The 25,608-nt window shown below is 38.0% G+C and overlaps 1 long non-coding RNA gene across 1 annotated transcript in view; it reads left to right on the top strand.

The window, feature by feature from the left end:
* The first annotated feature begins 494 nt into the window (after positions 1–494).
* Positions 495–25,608, top strand: part of LOC308053487 — a 103,062-nt gene continuing 77,948 nt past the window's right edge. Inside the window, exon 1 of the long non-coding RNA XR_013923635.1 lies at positions 495–24,835. This is a non-coding gene — a long non-coding RNA (uncharacterized lncRNA). The remainder of the gene's footprint in view (positions 24,836–25,608) is intronic.

The following is a 25,608-nucleotide window of genomic DNA, read 5'->3' as shown; positions in this document are numbered from 1 at the left end:
AATGTCATCATGGTGACAGCCTGCCTGGGTTGGTCAGAACAGTCTATAGTGACGGAGAGGGAAGGAAAGTAAAATGACCAGTATTTTAGCATGTGTATTGGGGGAGGATGGGAAGACAAGGGGAAAAAACCCAAACCAACACCCCAATACACTGTCTATCCCCCCAAAAAAACCCCAAACCAACACCCCAATACACCGTCTATCCCCCCAAAAAAACCCAAACCAACACCCCAATACACCGTCTATCCCCCCCCAAAAACCCCAAACCAACACCCCAATACACCGTGTATCCCCCCAAAAAAACCCCAAACCAACACCCCAATACACCGTCTATCCCCCCAAAAAACCTCAAACCAACACCCCAATACACCGTCTATCCCCCCCAAAAAACCTCAAACCAACACCCCAATACACCGTCTATCCCCCCCAAAAACCTCAAACCAACACCCCAATACACCGTCTATCCCCCCCAAAAAACCTCAAACCAACACCCCAATACACCGTCTATCCCCCAAAAAAAAACCCAAACCAACACCCCAATACACCGTCTATCCCCCCCCAAAAACCCAACTAACAAAAAAAAAAACCCTAACAAACTACAGAAAACCCTGACAGTGCTAGGTGCTGGCATCATATTCAAGACATGCAGATGTTCATATGTGAGCATACATTCAGTCTAGCTGGGAAGATCCAGGTGACTGGAGTGTTAAATCAACTGCTATAAATTATTAAGGTAAAAAAAAAAAGTGGCCAAAATGGAAGTAGTGTCTGATGTTCTGTTAAAAACAGTGCTACCTTTTTCTCCAAATGACTGCCATTTCGAAGTCAAATGATTTATTTAAAAAAATAAAAGTGGGTCAATGTTTTAAGAAGTAAAGCACAAGTCAGGACTTTGGTCAGTGTCTACTGGAGAGACGTGCCATGGTGGGGGAGCAGGGCATTCCTCAAGCATCCAGCCACTGTGTATAGGAAGACTGTGTTTCTTTCATTCCCCCCTCCTACCCTCTTGTTCCTAGAACTGATGACAATCAGATGCAGTAGGTATGGGCTCACAACGGACGAGGGTTTGCATATGGCAGCTGAGCTGTGGGATCCTTTGCGAAAGAGTTCTGTGGATGCTGGACGTTTGTGAGTTGTAGGAGACGTTTACAGGGTCATGGAAGAAACAAGTGTGCTTCGTAAGTGAATAACAATAATAAAAAAAAGTAGAAATGTGCTGCCTGGAAAACAGGAAATCCTGTAAGTCTGAAGTAACTCAGGGTTCATTCAAAAAAACCAACAAACAAACCCAAACCCAAATCTATTTAACTTCATGTTGATTAAAACAAATAAAAATGTGGCTGGTTGCACACCTAAATATATAGTCACTTAGGTAAAAGTTGTCATAAGCTACTGTAAATAACACGTAAACAACATAAATTTGAGCAGGTAGCACATGTCTGTTGGTTCAAAATGATTGATTTCCCCAAACAATTGTATGGTAAACTACTGGGAATGATGTACTTTAAATAAAACAAAGAATTGTAATCAGGAGTCCCTTAAAATATTTTTCTAGAATGTCTGAAAGCTGCATTCAAGAACAAGGGCAATACTACCTACAATACTACTTTAAGATGTGAAAGCCAGTATAAAGATATAACAAATAATATGAGAAATGTGAAGAAGAGTGCTGCAAAACTATAAGGAAAGCAAGTTGGCAGATGATTTGAAGGCAGTAGAGCTATAGACCATAAGAAAGGGTGAAGTGGGAATAATGAAGATTCCAGCGAAAGGCATTAAGCCACTGCAAGATGGAAGTGGTAGAACTACTGCTGATCAAATTTTTTCTACCTAGGGAAGGAAAAATATAATGTATTCATATGGTGATAATGAAATACTGTTTGATTTGGTTTGAGGAAGAACTGCAAAGGATAATGAACAGCTACTAAAGCTGGATATCTTAAAATCAGCTCAGAGTTTTAAAACCAGCTGGGAAGCTTTCTGGATCATCAATTTTGATTTTCAGTAAGTCTTGTAACATGGAGGAAATTTCATAGGAGTGCAAGAAAGAAAATGTTCTTCCAATATTTTAGAAAAGGGTAAATGGGATGATCTGGACACTTCTCATCAGGAAATATCTTATTATTAGGAAATAAATCCTTTTTGTCAGATAGTGGTTGGTTTTTGTTTGTTTTTCTTTCAAGAACTGCTGTAAAACAAGGTGCTTGAACTCTGGTTATGTTTCATTTGAAATATCACCGAACCACAGAATGGTCAGGGTTGGAAGGGACCCCTGAACATCATCTAGTCCAACCCTCTGCTAAAGCAGGTTCTCCCAGAGCAGGTTGCACAGAAATGTGTTCAAAACTTCTTTTCCTCCACATGCTTTGAGGTGAGCTCCCAGATGAACAGTTCCATCCCGTTCCCAGGGATGGAGGTGGGGCCTGCAGTTTCCTAGGTCCTCTTCCTCGCCCTTTTTGAAGACTGGAGTGACAATGGCTTTCCTCCAGTCCTCAGACACCTCTCTTGTCCTCCATGACCTTTCAAATATGACAGAGAGTGGCTCGGCAATAACATCTACCAGCCCCCTCAGCACTTGGGGGTGCATTCCCTTGGGGTCCGTGGGTTTATGGTATCAGGTTGGTTTAAGTGGTCTCTAATGTGATTCTCCTTGACCAAGGGAAAGTTCATTTCTCCAGACTTCCTCTCCTGCCTCCAGGGTCTGGGAAACTGGAGGGCTGGCCTTGGCAGTGAAGACTGAAGCAGAGGTGGCATTCAGTAACTCTGTCTTCTCTCTGTCCTTTGTCACTAGGGCACTCAACTCATCCCTCTGTGAGTCTGCATTTTCCTTAGTCATCCTTTTCCTGCTGATGTACTTGAAGAAGCCCTTCTTGTTGTCAATGACTTCTCTCTCTCACCAGATTTAATTCCAAACAGATCTTGGTCTTCTTCATTGCTTCCTTGCGTGTTCTGACCACATCCCTTTCTCCCAAGCGGCCTGTCCCTTTTTCCACATCCTATAATCTTCCTTCTTCTGTTTGAGGTTTGCCAGAAGCTCATTATTTGTCCATGCAGGTCTCCTGCCCCCTTTGTTTGATTTCCTACTTGTGGGTATGCACCTGTCTTGAACTTGGAGGAAGTGATGCTTGAGTATCTTCTAGGGCCCTAACCCAAGCAGGTCCTTGAAGAGGCTAAAATTAGCTCTCCTGAAGTCCAAGGTTGCAATCCTACTTGTTGCCTTGTTTCTTCCATGCAGGATCCTGAACTTCACCATCCCATGGTCACTGCAGCCAAGGCTGCCCTCAGCCTTCACAAGTCCAACCAAACCTCCTTTGTTTGAGAAGACATCTAGTAACATCTTGCCTTGTTGGCTCCTCCACCTCCTTTTCCACTTGGATACAAAATCACACTATAGTATTTTGTGGAAATTTCAACCGTGTATGGAAATTAGATTCTTTCCTGAACTGGGACAAAACTATAGAAATAGGTTGGGACTATGTGATTCCAATCTTGTAGGAAAAGGGAGACTTGTCCTTCCCGCTGAGTCTCATCTTTATCTGAAACAGATAAGTACATTTAAAGTGCTGCATGTGACCTGAGCTTTTGGTGCTGCTATTCACCCGAGTTCCTTGAGTTCCTCTGTAGTGACATCCCTGTATGTTTGTCTGACTGTATGGAAAGGAATGAAGCCAGAAGCAATCTCTGTGCAAATATGTGTGTATTCTCTGTAAAGACAAACAAAACAACAAAAAACCTCAAACCCACAACAAACCCCAAAGAAACCAAACCCCAGTCCTTAGGGAATTTATTACTGATCTGTGTGACTCCAGTAGATATAACATTGTTTAATCTGCAAACAGTATTAATACACATCATTTATTTGGGCTGTCTTTTTCTAGTTTTCATCTTCTTTTTCCATTAGTTAAAAAACAGTTTACCTTCATTAGTTACGTGGTGAATTACGTAGATACTCCCTTTGAGAATCTGGGAAAATCACAGTACGGTTCATACCTGCATCCTTTAGACACCTCGTAGTTTAAAGACGTGGCCTCATTTATGTTAAGCTGTAAGCCCTGAAGCTTGCACACTTTGTAACAGTTTGCTCAAGAATCCGATTTATTGAGAGCTTGCAAAGGTACAGGCATACACATTGCCTGGAAATTCATCCCTGCAAAGCCCCTGTTGCAGAAATGTCACTGGGTTTTTAGACCTTGGTAACCAGACAGGAATGATGCTTAGTTTAGCAGCTTAGACACGTACTTTGCAGCCTCAGTCTGTAACGGAGAGAAAGGACAAATGGAAATTTCTTTGGGAACTGTGGAGAAGGACAGGAACTACTGCAGAGAAGAGTAATGGCATTTCATTGGTGAGTAATAGCGATGCCCATGCTATAGTAATTTGAATATCTCTTATTGCGTTTTGAGTATTTGTACCACTTGCAGTGCAGCTGATCAAGTACCACTTTCATACCTCTCAAATTGTGTTTAAAGTTAGAATACTGAAATAGCTGTACTTTTTTCTCCATGTGATCCAAGCATAGTAGAAATCCAATGCTAGTACAAGGAGCTAGTGAAAAGCGCATCCCATCACCTTTGACGAATATTAACTACACAGTTTTGAAAACTATTTGGAGATCAAAACTGTTCCTTTAAACTAAAACTACTGTCATAATTTGCCTTATCAGTCTCTAATTTCAATGGAAATGTTTGCTACCATTTTTTGACCTTTGATTAGCATCTCTTATTACGTAAACAAAGAGGAGTCCATGTAAAAAGCTGGCTCTGCTGTGCATTTACATAATTATTTGTTTTCCTAAGGTGGGCAGTTAAAAATAAATAGCGTTAAATTTTTTTGTGTCTAGTGGCTGTCCCTTTGTTTAACGTTTAAGGGTAAGGAGTTGGGTGTTGTATCCTTACAAAAAATATTTTTAAATACCACCTCTGTAATTTTGAGGGAATTAAAACCTGCAGAATTTAAACATATCTGAAAATAACACTAGCAGGATTCTTACATACAGCAGAAGAGAATGCATAGCAGGCACACAGTATCCACATTAACAGTTACTGTGGTATGGGGCAGATTAATTCTTTTTTAAGTTAGTAGAAACATTCTTGAAGAATGAATGCCTGCAGCAGACACGTCAGTAAAGGAAAAAAGCTGTATGAGCTTTCTTTTCTGAGGAAAAAATGTGAAATGCAATCTCTCTGAAATTTCTGGGGGAATTCTTTACAAAAGATGTTTTGTACGCAGAGGCGCTGCATGCCAGAAATGCAAAATGAAGTACAAAATAAGCCAAATAATGGTGAACATCCTAAATGTAGAAAATAATATATAATGCATGATACTTTAAATCTCATTAAAAACAGAAGCATATGTAACTTCCTAGCAACCAAACCTCCAGAGTCTCCCTGGAAAGATGTTCCTCCTCTAAGGGCTCCCTTGTATAAGTGCTTTAATAAATGAAGCACATACGGAAAGTATATCAGTGTTCCCTGTGTGTGGAGTATTTCAGTATTCTCAAAAGCCTCATATATGATTGTATAATTTCCTAATCTGATATAATCAACACAAAAACTCTACATTAATTTAATGTTCAAGATCTAATTTTAGCCAACAAGAGCCATGACAGCTACGTATAAAGCTGGTACTCCATCCTTAATTTCCCTTTTGCTCTATGCTGAAAGCAGGGTCCCAATATGGTCTTAGAGAGCTCAGTGCTGATTGAGATGCCATCTCCTGGCTGAGCCATAAACCCAAGTTGCAGACTTATTGTGGTGATTCAAGATGCGATAGTGACTGTTTCCTGGCCCAAATCCAACCCTGGTAATTATAGTTAGGTTTTGTAATTTCTCTTTCCACTTTCATCTCAATAGGGTTTTCTTCCTCGCCGCCTGTCCTAGACTGCTGCGTGGTGTTAATGTGGGCTGTTAAACAGCTGCTGCGTTTCTCACTGCAAGTGGCTGCATTTCAGTGGTAGGTAAATGACAAGATCGTACAGTGCCTGGAGAATTTGCAGGATAAAGGACGCTTACTGTTTTTATTTTGCCACTTGATGCCTGAGTTTTATTCGGGTCTTGCCTGGTAGGTATTCCTGTATGACACACGTATGTGTTTCAAGGCCTAAGAACAAGCTGAGCCAAAGAAGAAAGAACTGCCTTAATTCTTCATGTCCTAAATGTTGAGAATTTTATTTAAGGCTATATATATTGGTCTGTCAATTTTTTTAGAATTGTGTTTGCAATGCTAATCAATGGAACGTAAAATATAACTCTGCCTATAGATCCATTTTTTACTGTAAAAGTAATGAATTTCTGTGCATGGCCTGCACACGTTTTATGTGCTAGTTCCAAAAATGATATATTGAGAGCAGGGAACAGTCATTATTTTTTTAATATTTTTTTGAAGGTAAACACTGTTTTTAAATGTTTAAAAAAGATAAATCCTTGAAGAAGCAAAATCTGAAACTGAACAGATGATAAATTTTGTGATACCTATTATAAGTTTTGTATAATAAACTGAGTCTAATATCAGCAAAATAATCAAAAATACAATGCTAGCATGAGGCATTTCTGCGGCACTGCTAATGGTCATTCGAGTCATGATACAGTATCAATGGAATGGAGAAAATTCTCACATCCAAAAACATGTGAGATTTTCCTGGCATTCTGTTTGCTTCCTTCACCATCACAGTCAGCGCTGCGGCGTTGGACACCTCTGTTGACATCTTACCAGGCTCATGGGTCCTTTAAATATGATCTGAGGGCAACGGGACCATTAAGATTTTGTCAGAACATGTTATTGTCTTTGCAGATGTGGTAACAGTTCCTTAAAAACTGCGTGTTCTGTGTGTGAAGATCTTTTTCTGAAGACGAATGACTCAGGTTTTTGTTATAATAGCAAAGCAAACCTATATAACTAGAAGCTGGCGTTTAAATTGGCGAATCCAGGTTTTTGTAATTACAAACCTGAAATCTTGTTTTATCTGTTGCTGCCAGTTGAAAGAAGCAGTTTAGCTGACAAATGCTTTTTTTTCTTTAAGGCAATTAATTCATACTAACAGCAAATATGTGCATCATTCTTTACTCTGATAGGAGTTAAAATGGCCAAATTAGAAGCTCCTGGACATCCAGCTTATATTGGGACGATGCCTAATCTTTAGCATTGCAATCTACTCGGACCAGAGCACGATGTTTATTTTGTCTTTAAACCTTCCAACTTGCTACAAGTAGCTATTCTTTAACAACATAGCCTTCAGCTGTTTTTGTATCAGAATCTACAATTGTCTCATTAGTACAGACAATGAATTTTTGTTTCATCAGTTCCTACCCTTAGCCTTCATTTTGGCAGGGCTTTGTTGTAAGTGTATGTCTTGCATATTTATCACATTCTTTCACTAAACGCATGTAAAATTTTGACTTGGCTTATGGATGTTTGCTCTCGGTGTTAGTGTAATGTCCATACATCTAATTGATGAGTTATAATGCATTTTTTGGTAGCTTTAACCAGTCATTTAAAATAAATAAGATCATAATTATCAGTTTCCGTTTACCCATTTATTAAATAACAATGTTCACACTGAGCAGTTTGATTTTGTGTTACAATAAGGCAGTCTCTACATGATGACAGATGGTGTTTCATTTTGCCGACGCTGTGCTAAAGTGCTGTGAGTTGTGATGTGTTTGATTTTATTAGAGATCAGATTTAACACATGCATGCTACATAACTGCAATAGCATTCCCATTTCTCATCTGTAGGAGAAAATGAAACTGTGATGAAATGTAATATACTCACCCTCAGGCAGAACTAGTGGGATTGGGAATTGCAACATAATAAATCTAATGGATATTGCACTACAGGACACTAGAAATTTACTGTTATTATGTTCAGGGAAGGAACTTGGTTTTGTAAAACTCACTTTTATTTCACTGGCATCAGTGCAATTTCACATTATTTAACCATTATATCCCAACAGTTCGCTGCATTGAAAAAGTAACCTAAGCTCAGAGGATTAAAAGAATCCAAAAGGGAAAACACATATTCTGAATAACAAAATGACCAAAATTACTAAATGCAAATCGCTGCCTGACAAAGCAGTTAGAGTTAATAATGTCTTATTGTGTTATGCATGTTTAAAGTCCATTTATCATTTATAAAAATAGACCATTAAATATAAGCATTACATATTCATACAAATTAAAATACCCAATTTATTTAATGAAAACCCTTTTGTACTTGAGCTCTATTCAAGTTTAACAGGTATAGAGATAATATTTGTTTTTATGTGACCCTGGAATATGGGCTGCTCTAAATGTTTACGTTTCTAGCGGCAGTCAGAAGGCACTCTGCTTGAGCTCATCCAGCACATCTGTCAAAAAGGCTTTCCTAGAGCGCACGATTTTATGTATACCTAATCTACTGTAAGAACCCAGGGCTCCTAATTAGAAGAGCATCATGGTAATTCCATCAAGAAAAAGGTAAAGGGATTATAGCTTAATAATAAGCGAATAGGTTTGGCATGTTGCAATGGTGTGTTGAATAAGGCAGTTTCTCACAGTCTCCAACATGTTCTGGGCGTTCCTGGGTGTACGTGATTGCTCACACGGGGTTCAACAGGCCTTATGGAAGTGTGAGTGCACAGGGTATTCAACTTGCCTTTTATATGCCAGTCGGAAAGTATGTTTTCAGAGGCCTTTAAAAAATTTAAATGTTTTTTAAAGGCTGTGTTTACCCAGAGTGGAACTCCAGCACTTTGTTGTTGTTGGTTTTCACCCATTAACTAGAAATGGTCTCAGTGAACGGAATGACAGGCATCCATTTTGTCCTAACTTTTAACCTTTAATTGCTTATGAAATGCTAGTACTTGCATTCTGTCTCAGTAAGAAAAAGTGCTTTTAAGTCTCAGGATCTTAGAGCCTGTGTCCTGACTGAAACACCAACGCTTGCGGTTGGAGCTCTCTCGGACGACTGCATTTAGCTCCCCATCCCCTGGGGAGACGCAGCAGAACTGGAGACCCTGGAAAGCAAAGCCAAAGCTTCCAAAAGTAGCTGTTAATTTGGAATCTCTCCATTCTTACGTTAAGTAGACTTTAGACCTTTTACTGAGTCCACCTTTTGCTAGTGCTTACCGTTCTTGCTAGAGCCATACGAGACGCTGTGAAGTGCAGCTGTCAGTGCCAACGGAATTTTTGGGGCGTGATCACTTAAACTGTGGAGCAGTGGGGAATGCTGAGCTGCCTTTTCATGGGAAAAGGAACAAATTGCATCAGGTTCAAAATAAATACCGGGCAGTGGGGTAGAAAGACGTAGCAGAGGAGGAGCTAGAGACGCCGTAGGAATGCCTGGGCTCAGCTGACAGGCTGAATAATCAGCTGACACAGAATAATCAGCTTCTACATTTTAGTAGAACAGCTTCTTTTGAGAAGTAGTGTTAATTTCCTCAAGTGAAGAGGCAAGTGAGACGTGGTACTTGCAAGCCCAGCTGAAGGCCGTGATGTAGCTACTGGTTATTGTTCTCAAGTGGCGTGGGAGGCCCGGGAAAAGTTAGTGTGATCAGCAACTCAAACTTGGCACCACAGGCTTAAAAATACATATGTTCCTGTGTGTTCTTAGTTTTTCTCATAAGAATCACAGGTACGAGTAAATATACTTTTAGAAAAGCCTGCCAATGAGGTACAGAAAGGGTACTTTCTTTTTTTTTTTTTTTTTTTTATACATCGGTGCCATCAGCTTGGTGACATCACTGTGTTCCCCATACTTTTTTTGTGGCTCCTGGGTGCTGTAGCATTGAAGAGGTTTTAATTTCCATAGGTTAATTATTATGTCCTTTATGACAGGTTAGGCTTTCTATTATTGTGTCACTTTCCATTATTCCTTCTAAGGAAAAATAGCATAAGGCAATTTTATAGCTTGACAGTTAAAGATAGAAGCTATTGTCAGTTCATTTAGTGCAACTTAGCATGGATATAAAATTGTCTGCCAATGTATTCTTGTGTGTATATATAAAAAATATTTTCCCAAACCTAAACTACACAGAAACATTTGGGATATTTTTCAACTATTTGGAAACAGTAAGTGCAGGTAGCATGCTCCTGAAGGGACAGTCTACAGGAATTTGTTAATTTTATCTTCTGCTCTAAAGAAAAGTAATGAAAGCAGTTGTAAGAGAGCCAGGTGTGTAACGGGATTAGTAGGCTGTATGGAATATCCTCTTAACCACTGCTTTACCTTTTTAACTGCAGTATGGTAGTTTCTCTGTCAGTAGCTCAGCTTTGGTCGGATGAGTGGGAACAGTGACAGTAAATCACATATGTATCTATGACTTAATCAGTAGTCCTACAAAATACTCATTTTGTGACAGGTGCCCTGTAGAAATAGTTTGTGATGCTCTCTGAGAGGAGCTCAATTATAATGTTTTTTTTGTTTGTTTGACCAGCAGCTCGATACATCATGTGCTGGCAGTTAAAATACTGTGTCATTAACTGCTACTGAAATGAAGATGATACAAATTTAGGCAACGTTAAGAAAGAAAATGTAGTGGGACCACACTCAGATCCTAAAATCAGTTTGATTTTCCATCCCCATTTATAACTGATCATCTCAGTGTACAAATTGATTTAAAGATGAAAGTTAAATATCTGGGAAAATACTGTCTTCAGTCAGTTCTAACATCAAATTGCAGCTCAAGCAGCTTGTCTTTCTGAGCTTTTAGCTATTGCCAGGCAACTGGCAGCTCAGCTTTCCCACTGTAAATCCCTAGGGTGGACAGGGAAGGCTGGTAGAAGTTAGTTTGCGTCTGTGCCTCGTAGTCTTGGGCATCAAGACTGACTTGTACCGATTCCTTTTCCAGACGATGTTAAGTGGGGATTTCAATCTCAGGAGTGCTGGGGTCTGAGTACTGATGTCTGTTTTGTTTTGGGTTGGGTTTTTTCTTTTTCTTCTTTTTTGTGGCAAGTCCACCATGTGGAGGTCATCCTACCGGCTCCTATTCTATCACTTCTGTGTGATTCTCCTTGCAGTTAATTTATGTATTGGCATTATCACAGCTAATGCGAGTCACGCTGTCATCGCAAGATCACAAGTAGCTAAAGAACTTTTGTTTCACACTGTGTGGGCAGCATCCTACAACTGAAAAGGTGAAAGTGTATGAAGCTTGATGAGTTTGATAGGGATCTATAGTGCCAGCCTTCCTCTGAACCCCAGTGCATGATGAGAGAATTGAAGGACAAAATCCTGTTGTATCACTATTATGGCAACGTGGATGTTGGTGTTAAGGTTTAAGAAGGAAATGTGCAAAAGAGAAGCTGCTGGAGCATTTTTGGGTAGATGCTGTAGGGGCCTTGGTTGTAAAGTCCAAACCCGTGATATTTTTTTTTTTAATTATTATTTATTTCTTTACTTGCTTTCCTAATAGGAAAAGCAATTAGACAGTGATTTCTTTCAGTTATGCTTGGAGGAACTAAAGCGTTATCAGATTAATAAGATCTCTGGCTGTAAACACAGGATATGGCTCAAAGTGGCTTCTCATGGCGGAAGGGTCTGTCATTTCAAATAACAGTTTCAGTGCCATGTGTTACTCGTAAAGGTACCTCCTCCTCCTTTTTGGCATCAATTGGTTGCTGAGACCTGAAATAAGTAATATCTCTGAGGATGTTATTTTAGATCCTCCATGTATCACACTCCTTTTGGTTTCCTCAACAATGTTACAGAAAGTGAATTGCTAAAAAAAAAAAAAAGAGTGTGGGGGAGAAGTATTCAGTGGAACATCAGCTTGAGTCAAAGATCAATATATTATTTCCAGTGGTTATATTTTTATTTTCAATAATTTACATCAAACTTTTCCTGTTGGTTCTTAGGAAAAAAAAAATGCAGCATATACTTCGCTGCTGGAGCTTGTTCTTTAATTTAATTCAACTACTGTTGCATTTCCTGCCCTCCATCTTCTTTCTCATTCAATATACTTCCCATTATCCCTTTCACTGAAATTACTTCCTTCTTTTGTCAGAAGCTCTCCCAACACTCCTTCAAAGGCTGAAAAATAAAGGATTTTTATCAGCAATTTTAAAATGTTTTCTGTGTTGTATTCATTGTATTGAGAGTCACAGCAGTGGCTGAAAACTCAGAAGCTCGGGAATAGTTATTATTGCCTGTACAGGACTGACACTTGACAGGGAACCGGGGTAATGCCCTCACAATGCCAGGCACTGATACTTTATACCTTTTGTGTTTTGTACGGATCTCATCCCTATCGCTGCATACAAAAGGGAGTCTCTGAAAAGGTGTCCTATTTATGAAGAAATGGAGAGCCTCTGCTTGAGAGGGTTTTTTTCTTCCTATTTTCAGCTTTTAATTGCAGATGAAGTAAAAGCACTGTAAATTGAATTTGATTTCCATGAAATTGCCCAGGCATGCTGGTCATGGTAGCCACTAGGGACTCTATTTACAGTGTTGATTCTTCACCAAGATATTAGTGGAAAAAATACAAGAGCCCTCCAGTGGCCAAAATAATACCATAAAACTTGGTGGTGCTTAACCAAAGCCTGTCTAAGCTCTTGATAAGCTTGTGATGCTTAAACAGGCTGTGTGCTGTGACCTAAGTTTATCATGCTGCTCCTCTTATCTTTCATTGTTATCCTTGGCTTCCTCATTTTGTTCACCTGCTTTTCTCATCTTTCAGCTAGATTAATGTCTTTTCAAGAAAAAAATACTTTTTTTCCTTAGATGAGTATAGTCCTTGCCCCAGTAGGGCTTCAGTTCCAGGGCAGGGACTGTTGCTGCTCCTGTACTAAAAATGCTGTAGTTCTGTTGTACCTTATTTTAGAGGTACTGGAACTGTGTGTTATATGGATTGTATTGTAATGTCTGCCTTGCTGTTCCTGAATTAGGATAATACTTCTTTACTTTTTAAAAAGGTGATGTTGATTGTGGAACAAATGCAACTCCTCTGTGTAACGTTGTGAGCTTAAAATATCTCAGTTTTGCCCTATGGTTCTTTAAGACCAGGAAGATGCCCCTCAGTTTTTTTCTAGAAGAAAATACTGCTAGAAATATTGCCTAGTATGCATTAAATATATACTTATCTTATTAATGGAGAGAAAGACCTGATAGAAAAAATGCCTTAAAATTTCTGGAAAGGTTTTGACTGCAGAAATCAAGTATTTACAATGGGGATTCACACAGTGACAAAATACACCTCTCTGCACTTGTGGATCACTGCCTGTATAGCAGAGTGTAATGACACCTTTTTTAGCTTCATAAAAGCTAATTAAGTTCATGTGTTGAATTTGTGGTAAAGTGCAAAACCCACTACTGATCTTTAACTTTACAGTATGGCTCAGCTAGTAGCCCATACTGAAATTATCATTCTCTCACCTCTTTCTGCAGTGAAAATGCACAGCAGGCAAATGATATTGACTCCTTACATGTCCAAAAGGCACCTGAGTTACAAATCAGTTTCCAGTGTGTGGCCAATGTGGAACTGTACCTTCCCTACCTGGCTGCTGAAAGTCTTTTCAAACCAGAACAGAAGACACATGCATCTTTCCTTTAGGGAAACCAGTTGACTTCCAAAAAGAATACCCAGCCACTTGATAACAATATTGCTCAATATTATAAGCTTTCCCTACATTCCTCTATTGGAGAGAACTGTTAATGTAGCTGTTCTCTGCCTTTTAGCCCATTCTCTGTATGTAGTATCCCCAGGAAAGCAATTACACTCTTTGTTTAGCATATTTCACTCATTGCAAGACACTCATGATGGTCTCTACAAATAAATGATACCATTCAACTAGAAAAGCTTTTGGTTGAGTGGGAAGTTTGTAAAAACCTATAGTGCATGTGTTAAATAGAGTAGGAAACTACTAGTAGGAAATAGGTGAGCTGTTTGGGAATACTCTTAGAAAGTTAAAAGTCAGTAAATCTTTCTATTTAAAATGCAAGAAACATATTGGTCCAGGAAACACTGAATTTGTGAAGAGTGTGGTAATGCATACAATCAAGCAAATCTCTTTGTAGGTTTTTGTAGCAACCACTCACTGTACAACCACCAAAGAAACATTGCAAATAGCAGAGTGAAGTAACTGACCTCTGAGATCTGTCCATAAGCTCATTTACAGGGGAGTATGTGCACCTCCCTGTATTCTGTGCATGTGGTCACCACTCAGCAAGAGATACTTGGATTTTAGTAGGCCATGCTATGAAGATTTTGGTTCATTAATGGCAAAATCAGCAACAGAATGCAAAAACTTAAATGAGAAATTTTTAGGGAAAACAATGTGACTTAGAGTCCCGTAAGTACCTTTGAATACTACGGGCAGTCCTGGTTCTCACAATTGAAAAGACTGTAGCAGAAATAGAAAATACGCAAAGAAGTACAAGACACATAATCAAAGGATCAAACCAGCTGTACAAATAACAAGCTTCTGAACAAAGGAGTGAGTTGAGGACTTTGAGCCTGAGAGAGGTGAGTAAAATAGATTTAACAGTTGTATTAAATTATAGGTGGTTTGGAGAAAGTGGATAATTACTGTCAACTAGGTGGTTGGAAAATTATTTGGAGCAGGGGTCACATCTTCATGCCTTGTTCCACACATTATACTAAAAGTTGGACTAATTAATAATAAATACTAGGTACATTCGTATGTCTACTATAGACAAAGAAGCGGAGGAGTTGCAAAATACAGGAAGTTTTGTGAACATACAGGCAAATTATCACTATCTAATTGTCCTGCCCTTTGCATCAGGGCAATCACCAGGACTGATCAGGAGACTTTAGAAGACTTTTGGTCTGATTTGTTAGGTCTGTTTTCTCTAGTCGTATGATACAGGTCTTTTTTTCCATCTCGTTTCTAATACTGTTTGAAAGAAGAAGTTTGTTTGTTGAGAACCACTTTTTACAAATGTCGCTATTTGCTGCAGTAACTACTTAAGTTGCTGGTGTCTTGGTTTAAGTGTTAATAAAAAAAATAAAATAATAAAAAAAAAAAGCTTCTGCTTTTGCTCTGTTTTTCTTCTGGTTTTACATTGCCACTGTAGGCTCTTGTATCAGTCAGTCCCTGTCTGTTTTTTTTAATACCAGCTGTTCACCTAAAAATTTGAACCTTACTCCTGCCAGATATGACCTTGCTTCCCTAATCCTGTGCCTGATGTAAATTAAGGGATATATGATGGTGACTATGTTAACAGTAGTCGCAGTATGTTAGTCCATGTAAGTGTCAGTGGTATTGCTACAAAACCTTTCTGATAGCATTTATCTGTCAAGAAAATTAAAAATATCAGTTTATGGCAATTATGCTAACTTTTACCTCCCAACCTGGGCAAAAATGACCTTGTAATAACTTATAGTAAAAAAGTTTCTAAAATATTTAAATCATTGCCTATAGCATTTAAATGTACAGAAAGGTAGAAATCCAGTGCTGTTTGTTAGCACCATTGATACACTTCTAGAACATGCAAGAAAAATCACTGATGATCCTGCCCACTTTTCGCTCAGCTGTCACTGTATATTATTTTCTACTAAATCTGAAGAATCTGGATGTGTTATAGAAATGTGGACTTACAACTCTGCAACATATTGCAGATCCGCCTTGTTTAGAACTGTGGCAGAGACTAACACCAGGTGTTCCAGAGTAAGACATAAATCCTGTAATATATTTGATTTCTCTAAAATCCTAATAGTTGCTTCAGTAATGCTAAGGTAGAATTACTCTGCAAAACTTAGATGCGATAATCTGTTGACGTACTAACATGTGACAACACCATTCACATTTTACATTAGAATGCAAATTTGAGCCGGGAATATAATTACTTTGGAGCATCTCTTGGAGTTGGAAATGAAAATCTTGGAGAATGTTAACGACAGCATTGGAGTTGGCATGGATGTGGAAAGGAATGCAAAAGTGTTGCCCTTTATCTTAATTTCTACATGGAAGCTTCCTAAACTTTTTCTGCCATGTCTGTAATTATCTCTTTGGCTGATTTTTATTTCCTATTCTACAGTAATCAGCTAAAGTCATTATTTAAATTGTGACAATTACTGTAGAATATTGTAGCATTCTTTTTCAGCTATATAATTTGAAATTCTGTAAGCACCAAATGTTCCCTGCAATCAATGTGCCAGTCTTGGGTTCAGTGTTTTCCACAACCTATTGATATCCAAGAGGAATTCCACTAGCAGAAAACTTTGCCAATTAATATTTTGGGTTTTTTTTCTACAAAAAATCCTTTATTTGAATGTTAAAAGTAATTTTAACCTCATTAAATTCAGTATGTTCTTCCTTATTTTCTATGAGGCCTATGTGCTGAATAGCCATGTCTTATTCAGGTTTCTTTGTGTTATTAATCTATAGCCTTGTTTGTAAGTGTTTCATTATTTTTTCATCCCAAACATATTTAAAAATATTATTATGGTATTGCATTTAACTTTTGTGCCTGTGCATAAAGTTAAAATCAGGAGAAAAGCAGGGAATTCCCCTGGCACTCTAACTGCATTTGAATTTAATTTTGCCCTTTTATCTCTTCTTTGTCTTCTTTCTTTAAATTGCGAGCCTTTTGGAATGGATTCTCCTACATACTTTGTTTGCAATATGCCTAACACCATTTTCAAAAGACCCTCAGTCTTTTCAGCAATAAACAAGATTTATAATAACATGAGTTATTATAACAATCTGGAGACACAAAAGCCCTGATTATGCAAGGAGGTGTGGGCAGTTGGAAATATCTTTTTTTAAAAAAAATAATATCTAATTTCTGTGAAAAACAGAAGTAGCGTTAATTTCAGATCTTAATCTTCAATTGTATGTGAGTTTCTGGATTTGTTACTGCACAGTAAGAAAGATAAAGATGCACAAATTTTAATTGTAAAGTTGTATTTGTTTTTCTAACATTTCTTGGCAATGTCATATCAGTTCAGCTGAAAAGACATCTAAGACCCTGAATAAAAGTAAATGCTTTTTGTGGGTGGCTAAAGAAATAGGACTTTTTATTCTTGGGATGCAGATGTTAAGGAAATCACTAAGTAACCACTGGACTTTTGGTAACCTGTGAAAACGTAACCACCATTTGTGTCCTATGACAAGCCCGCTAACAAAACCCACTGTGTTTGTGTGGATGACATGCTCTGTGGAATTTTGGTCAAATCCACACTTCTTGTTGGCTTTCTACTGCATTATACATTGTATGCAATGCAGACCAAGACAGCTTTAAGAAACACACCTGCCCTGTCCCTCTTAGACGGATGCCTTTAGTCACGTTTAAATTCTTTACCCACGCATTTTGGTGGGGCTTTGTTTTGGTTTTTAAGGTCACAGTGGAGGTTTACTGGTGTTAATTCTAGACGCATGAAACTAGTAATTTTCTACTACTATTTCATAACACCCTACATTGCCTCTCTTTGCTTGAAATTTCACATCTGATGTTCTTAATGTTAAGGTCAATTTTCTTGATTCTTTGGATCTATTCTTCTATTACATTTTTACGGGGCACATACAGAGAGGGTAACTAATCTTAATATCTTGTGTTCACAAATCTGTTTAGCATGAAATCAGTAACTGATATATTAATTATAATAATCTGTTAAATATACTTTACCTACATGTTAATTATAGCAGACCATTCTCATTTATTTTTCTGCGTAGGCTATTAATTCAACCCAGATGGTACAGCTTTTTCAGACTGTAACACTCAGTGTTAACGGAATAAATCATGTTGCCAAGATACAGGAGCGAAAATGTTATCACATCTGAATAGGTTTTAAAATGATATAACCATGAAAGAAACTTACCTTCTAATCAGGGAAGAAGCTTAGTTAGAGCAGGGTCAGTCACCCAGGCCTGCTTTGTAAGACGGGAAGCATTACTTGGAAGTACGGGATTTCTATTGTGTTCTAGAATATCAAACATTTTGAGAAAATACCTTTTTTTCCTTGCTTAAATTAAGCAACCCAAAAGCCATGATGTAAAATAATTGTCTCGTTTTACTTGAGGAAAATATTAAGTGAGTACTGTTAAAAAACTTTTTGCTCTTCAGCAGAAGTAATTAGAATGGCATGTTTACGGTTCACAATCCCTGTTTAAAGGAAAGGAGTCTGCACAAACTGTAAATAATATGTAAAAATTCTTCCCCCCTCACCTTTAATTAAAACACATACTGGTATCCATTCCTTTCCTCTCCCACCTTTCCCCTGTTGATGTGCTCACTGTGCAGTTCTCTGCTGGCTATAGAGCAGGATTTTTACTTTGATATGAAACAGGTTTTAGGTGACTTGAATACCTAAATATGCTTCTCGAATACCTCATTTTTTAAATGAGTTTCCCCTCCCACACGCATTCACACATGCCTCCACCATGTTTACTTGCACGGTATCTTATGAGTTTGTTTTTACTCTCATTGGACATATTCTGGAGACAAGCTAGATCATAGCTGGGTATTTCCAAGCCCACTACTCCACGTAGGTGAATGAATTAAGATAATCCTTTATAAAATAGGATTAATGTCAGTTTTAACTTTGTTTTCACTGTGTAGAAGAAACAGTTTTTCGAGATGCTGATGGAGTTTTCCATTACAAAACCTAGATAACCTAGTTAGACTGAACATGCACTTTTTCTAAGTATAGAGAAACGGCTTGTTCTCATTTTCTTACTCTGTTGTAAGAAATAAATGGAATAATACTGTAAAGTGTATTATCTACTTATATCCAGAATGAAAATTATGAACTTGAGAAAAAACTGAAACTGGTGTTTCAGAATCTTCTTGGTATCTAGATGTATTTTCCAAAATACTCTGTTAGCATGGTAGAATAAACTAGAATGCTTTTTCAATCTTTTCTAGAAGTACTCACTGCAAAAGGTTATACTTTGTGGGGGCATTTATGTAGGCAATTAAGTGCCAGCCATTATTGTTCCAACCTTTCTAGGCAGTACCGGTTTCATGGTTCAGTAGCATCTTTGGACACATGCTGGAGATACTAATTCAGCAGTGAAGAATAACTAAGGTAAGAAAGATACCTAAGGTACCGCTAATTCTTTGAGAATTTCAAATCTTCTAATTTGTGTGTTTTGGAAGCAAAAGGGTATACCTTGTCTATGACTTGAGATGCAGCTGTGTATGAATTATACCTCTTTACTACCGTGAAAGAGGGATCTATAGTTGGTGTTTTGTGTTCTCTGGCATAAGCCCTTAGTCCAAACTCCATAATCAGCTACCCATATTGCTTTACTTCTGTTTTTACATTTTTTCCCCCTTGTATTAGAAAGTGTACATTTTAAACTCTGTATCATAGTTACCAACCACATAAAATGTGACTGTTTGCTAATTGCTGTTAGACATGCTGTTAATTGCTTTGCTTGTTGTGGGTATAGGCTCTGACGGTTCATCTCTTGGAATTAATCTGTTTCATTAAGGGCAGGTAAAAGGAGATACCTGAGTCCCAGTCTTGGGGATTTAACAGAATTGAAAAAATAGTCCCAGATTCTTTGGTAGACTTGAGAGAACTATAAAAGTAATTTTAATAATATTTTTGCTTTTTAATTTCTTGCTGTCTGGACTAAATGGGGTGGCATTACCAAAACACAATATTCACCTAGTACAATTTAGTCCCCCAGCCCCTATATTCAAGCCATTGAGAGAAACAATTGGAAAGTTTCCCAAGTGCTGGATTTGTAGAGCTACCAAAGGCACACTATTAACCCACAGCAGGAATTAGCATAATATACAGTCCTCTTGATACCTCCATTAAGCTTATTGGGCCAAACTCTACTTCTTTTCTTCCTATAACGCAGCTGTGGGAAAGACTTAGGGGCTGAAATTGGCCCACTGAGTACAGTGCTAGCCCTCGATTTGAAAAGAGAATAAAAACCCAACAACAAAGCCAAAGGATAACCTAAACCATATGAATTACAACTAGGAAATGTGTCTCGACTAACTGTCAATAAGAACTACAAAACCACTACATGGTTACGAGTAGCTTTTAGCTAGGGAATGTAAAATCTTAAATGGCACAGATAACGTCAATCTGAATTACCGTTTTCACAATGACACAGATGTTAGGATAAGGAAGCATAAATGGAAATTAAAGAGAAACAAATTCAGAACAGATGTCAGGAAGCATTTTTTTCATGCCGAGAATCACAAACGTGTGGAATGGCCTACCAGGCAAGATTGTTAAGGCGAAAGCACAGGGGACATTCAAGAAGTGATCAGATGGCATCATAGGGGAATTGAGTAGTAAAAAAGGAAATGAGCATGCATAAGGCAAATGGTTTTAATTTAATCCCAAACAATGTCCATGTTCTTACCTTATTAACGCTTGCATATTTACCTTAGATAAACACACAGAATTCCTACATTAAAGAAATGCCCCAAACAGTCTCTTTCCAATAATGGAATAGAGACAAATTTGTCATCCTTCCTGTAAAGTCTTTAAAAATTGCATATATAACACATTTTTGGTATCATTTCTGTCTGTATTCAACATTGGTCATCTGTAGATGTTAGCCATGAAGTCATAGGGGAACGTATGAATAATTTCAGAGTATATTTCTCAGGAATGGCATCTTCTTGGTATTATCGCTTACCTTTTTAGGATGCTTACTCCCTTGGGTTCCATTTTCACACAACATACAGGTGGAAAAGAAGATGTACTCTCTCTTGTCTTTTGGGAAGAAGCAGATGTAGAATGCTCAAAGCCCCAGTCCCACTTACTCATGTAACTTTGCGTTTTGCTCACTCTGTTAATTTCAGCGGGGCTCTTCATGTGTGTAGTTATGTGCACAGTTGTTTGCAGGGTGGGGTGCAAATGCTTTGTGGTGACTCATGTAGGGCAAGCAGGTATCCCTTCAGAATAAGGACTTGTGGTTTCTGTTATAGACTTTATATTTCAGTGTAGAGAAATCTGAAACTCAAATGTGGAAAGGCACAGAAACTAGAGATCCCTAAAGCCAGATCCAGCTTCTGAATGTGGGGATCAGTATTTCGCATCGTCACTCTTGGCTGGGTTGAGTCCAATGGCAAACAAAGGAAAGATGAAAATAGAAAGTGGCTCTGCACCGTCTTGATGGACCCCTTTTGTTACCTTACCTGTTGGAAGAAGGGTTCACAGGAGTCAAGAAGATGCTCAATATGAGTTATGCATCTTGCTCAACTTTATTAGTTTCTAACGCTACGTATATAGAACCGATACACACGCATATTCGTAAAGCAGAAAGATAATTGGTTAGTAGTCTCTAAACACGCGCGGTTCTCACACCCCTAATTATCATGACCAAAATAAGCATTCTATCCATGTAGCTAATTGTGTTGCTGTGCTTCAGCCCTGTAGTTTGTTACTCCCTATTTTCCCATACTGGTCCCTGTCTTTCTTGGCCCTGCACCTGCTTTCCCAGCAGCTGTAGCTTGTTACAGCCACGGGCTGTTGGCACAACATAATTACTTGGTCTCAGGATTCAAGAATAGCTCAAGGCTACCTTTCTTGTTAACTTCAGCACAGCAACTTCAGCACTATTCTGATTACAGGCCTGTTCTAATACCAGGCCTGGATTGTGCAGATCTTCAGAGATTCTAAGGCCATGCTTCTGCAGCCATTCTTCTACTTAACGAGCACTGAAAGTAGCTCTGAAAGTTCCTGTAATCAAGTTTTTTGTGGTTTATAGCATAAGCAGAATAAACAAATGCTGATTTCTGTTATTGCTCTGTTCATTTCTCTTCTGCTTTCCTGGTATTCTCACTGTCTTCCTTGTTCCACTAATCATATAGCTGCTGCACCAGGACAATTCTTGAGAAGAGGGCTGTGTAGGACACCAAGTGGAGTATTGGGCATCTCTAGGAGTTTGGAACTAAAAACCTATCAGGATTTGTTCTTTTCATGCTAAAGGCAAACTTGGCTTGGGAGTTTATTTCTTGGACACAGAAGTTTGGCTCATATGCGTAATAATATCATTAAAATTCAGTGTAAATGTGTTGTGGTTTTTTCCTTCTCAGCAGTGTTGCTACAATAGGCTAAAAAGACCAAACCTGAACCTAGTAAATGATGATGAAAAAATAAAGGGAGCTGTTTTGTAGACTTGAGAGAACCACATCCTCGCTGTGTAAATCGTCACAGCACTATTGAAAACAGTGGTAATTCCAGTAAATAACATTCTGCTGCTTTCCTACCAGCTAGGTGCTGTTTTACTGTCTCTTGAACGTTCCTGTTTGTGTTATCAGGACTTTAATTTTGCAGACATAGAAAAGTAATGGAATACACCTGATGGATAATTTAGTTTATGCCTTCCATGTTATCTTAGCTTCTAGTCATCTAAGTCCTCGACTTCTGAATTAAATTAATCAATTAAACATCGATTTTCTGTACTGCTTCCCTTAAAGCTCTTCTTTGATAATATTTGATCAGTATGTATTTAAACCCACTAATGTTTAAACAAATCGTCACCTCGTCGTTTAGGTGTAGACACAGAAAACTAAACAATACAGAGTTAACTTTTCTGTTGTAGGCTGAAAATGCTGTCTAGGCTTATCTTTTCTAATGTGCTTTTTGGCATAAAACCAGTTCACTAAGTCACATACTGAGAAATTCAATAGCAGAATGGGCTTAGTGATTTACTAAAATCATATGTAAATCTCATAGTCATATACTGTGTATAGATTAGGAGCTCCATAGAAAAGAGAAGAGAGCTGTAAGAAAATGAAGCGATAGAGCCATGATTTACTTTTGAGGGTTCTGGAGTTTTAATCATAATCTCATGTTGATATTCCTAGTTCCATTGTGTTTGGCAGCAAGTTGCTCTTTAAAAATTGTATTTCTATTTCACTGTTGGTGTCTGAAATTGAAATACAATAACCCAGAGCAACAGTTTCTTAATTATGTTACTATCAGTTAATTAACGCTTGTACAATGCATATGAGGCATAGATTAGAGCGAGAATGAAGACATGCCCCGTGTCAAGGAGAACAGGCTGGGATTTTACAAATGAGGAGGTCAGCATCAGTCCCCTCTGACTTTCAATGAGGACTCGCTACCTGCTTTCTTCAGAGTGCTTTGAAAATCCCAGCTGGAGAGTGAAGGGGCCAGTCCTGCAGCACTTCTTGGAATCCTGAGTATGGCACGTGCTCTCCCTGGACTGAAAGACTGCACTGCGCAAATCTGGGAGAGATTTGACAAACCTAAACTGTGGGACCAGATAGATCAGAAATGAGACAAACCTACTGACAATATTGCAGGCAAGTATTAACACACGCCAAATTCTTTGATATGTTTTTGTAGTCTCATTAGGTGCAACAAACTTTCATGCAAAATCTTCATAAAGTCTTACCCAAAAATTTCTGTTAATTAATTATTGCACACACACAAAAAAACCACCACAACCCAAAACCAACAAGAAAACAACCAACCAAAAAAAAAAAAAATCCCAACCCCAAAACTCTTACCCCTTATTGATTCTTTATTGATCTTCTACAGGTAAGACTCAAAGTGGCAACGTTCAAACCTGTAAGATAACACCTTGTTCAAGATGGAAAAAATCTATTATTGTTGAGACAATAGGAACAATGGGTTAAATTTGTGAGCTACATCTGGCCAAAGACATCCCAGGATGATTTTGATGTCCATTTGAGAGGTGGATTGTGTTATACATACCTATTCAATAACGTCTAGTTGGCATCTTAGAGGCAACATCGGTTTTATTTGTTTGCAAGTACCCTCAGTTCTAAACCAGTTCTGCCTATTTCCATGATTTTGAACACAAAAGAATACATTCTTATATGAATAGAAAGATATTTTAAATAATGAAATATAATTCCATCGGCGCTGTGCTCTCCTGTTATTTATTAGTGTACTAAATTATCTACAACTGAAGGCATCCAGTTTATAATGAGATATCTCATGATTTATTTTTGCAAAAAATATTAGCTTTATTATTTATTAATTCTAGCAGTATTCCTCTGTGTATACTCCATAAATATTAACATATCTGATGTCCTGTAAAGATACAATGAAAATAACATTATATCTGATGTATGGGTAAAATTTGACATCTCATTTTTCTGTAGTTGATCTGCTATAGCTTATAGTATCATGAAGCTCAATTAATTAAGAACTTGTGTCAAAAAAAAAAAAGCACTAGTACTAGATAGTACTAGATATTTTCAGACTTGCATTTGGATTAAACCCACTGTTTAGCCATGAGCATTATCACAGAGGTAGTGAAGTGGAAGAGTGTATTTTGTTCATTTGTGGAAGACTAAACAAATTACAAAATTCCTTTTAAATTACTTTATTGCTCAACAAATACCCATATGAAAATGTTGAGAGCTGTGTGAGGATGTTGTGATCTGTCCTCCCAAGAGATCTCAAGTTGCTCTCCTAAAAATAACGTTTATGCTGGATATTATTTTAAGTAATATCAAAACATTGCCACTAGCACATTTACTGTTAAAAATAAGCCAGATACCTCATCATGATGCTGTATGAATACAGATGTTGTCTGAAACCCACAAAGACATCTGGGATCTGAGGTTTATCAGAGGTTTATTGTTCGAGGCTGGTTTATCTCAAAACCCCAAATCCTTTACAATTGTGCTGACATAGTCTTTTGTAAAGTCTGATGTAGAGAGATTTCCTTTAAGCTTGTTCTATATTTGGTCTGATTAAGAACGTGACAGTCACTTTTGTTTTGATATATACGATTAAATACCTACTGTATTTGCAAGTATTTTAAGGATAACTGTACAGGCTGTTTCTTTGTCATTTCTCCCAGGTTTTCTCTTCCGATGGAAGAATTAATCTATCACAATCTAAAAATACACCGTATTAACTCTGAGATCATGAAGACTTAGAAGGACTTGATGTTTGTCTGTGTTTCCCCAATTACAGGTAAGCTTCAGACACTCAAAGGGGCAACGTAGCGATGTGACAAATGCACATTTAACATAGAATTAGACCTCACATAAATAATTTATACTGTAAGTTCCTCTATGCTTTGTATCTTTGAACAAACATTTGTTTTTCCAAATAGCTTGATAGAGGTGAACCAGCTAAATGTTTGTGTTCTGTGGGGAGGAGAAGGCAGAGGTCCTGGTTACGACTGATTGACGGCTTGCAGGGAAAAAGTCCCAGCTGATAACTCGATAATAAGAGAATAATAGGAAAAAGGAGTAGCCTCGTGGCTGTAACTAAAGCACATTATGTCATATATTCTGTAAGGCATTTCATTTCTGTAGTTTTCTAGGAAATGTGAAGGGACCAGTAGTACTTTGAGCTCTGCTTTGTTTTAAAATATGCGATATAGTGGTTCCAGATGTATCCAAAGCCAGTGTGAAATTGGTGGATTCAAGAAGGCTTACTTGAAAACCTTAGAAGTAAACATAATGAACAAGTCTAAGGCACTTGCATTGCATTTGTGAAGATTTATGCCAGTGTGTTTGGTGTTGATTGTGGCTTCCTCTTATCATATCTCTTCTGTTTTCATTAGAGAACAGGCTGTGATTTTGGCTTCTAGCCAGTATCTTTTGGCAGGACTGATATTGTAGGGATGGTACAGCCATCGCACACGTCTTCATGTATACAGCATAGGAGGGGACTTGTGATAAATTTGTATGCCATATTGGAAAAATTGTGCTGAGTTTGCTTGCTACAACTGATAATAG

This window comes from Falco punctatus, assembly GCF_963210335.1.
Source record: "Falco punctatus genome assembly, chromosome: 14".
Taxonomy (NCBI): domain Eukaryota; kingdom Metazoa; phylum Chordata; class Aves; order Falconiformes; family Falconidae; genus Falco; species Falco punctatus.
This window is presented reverse-complemented; position numbering and strand designations above follow the sequence as displayed.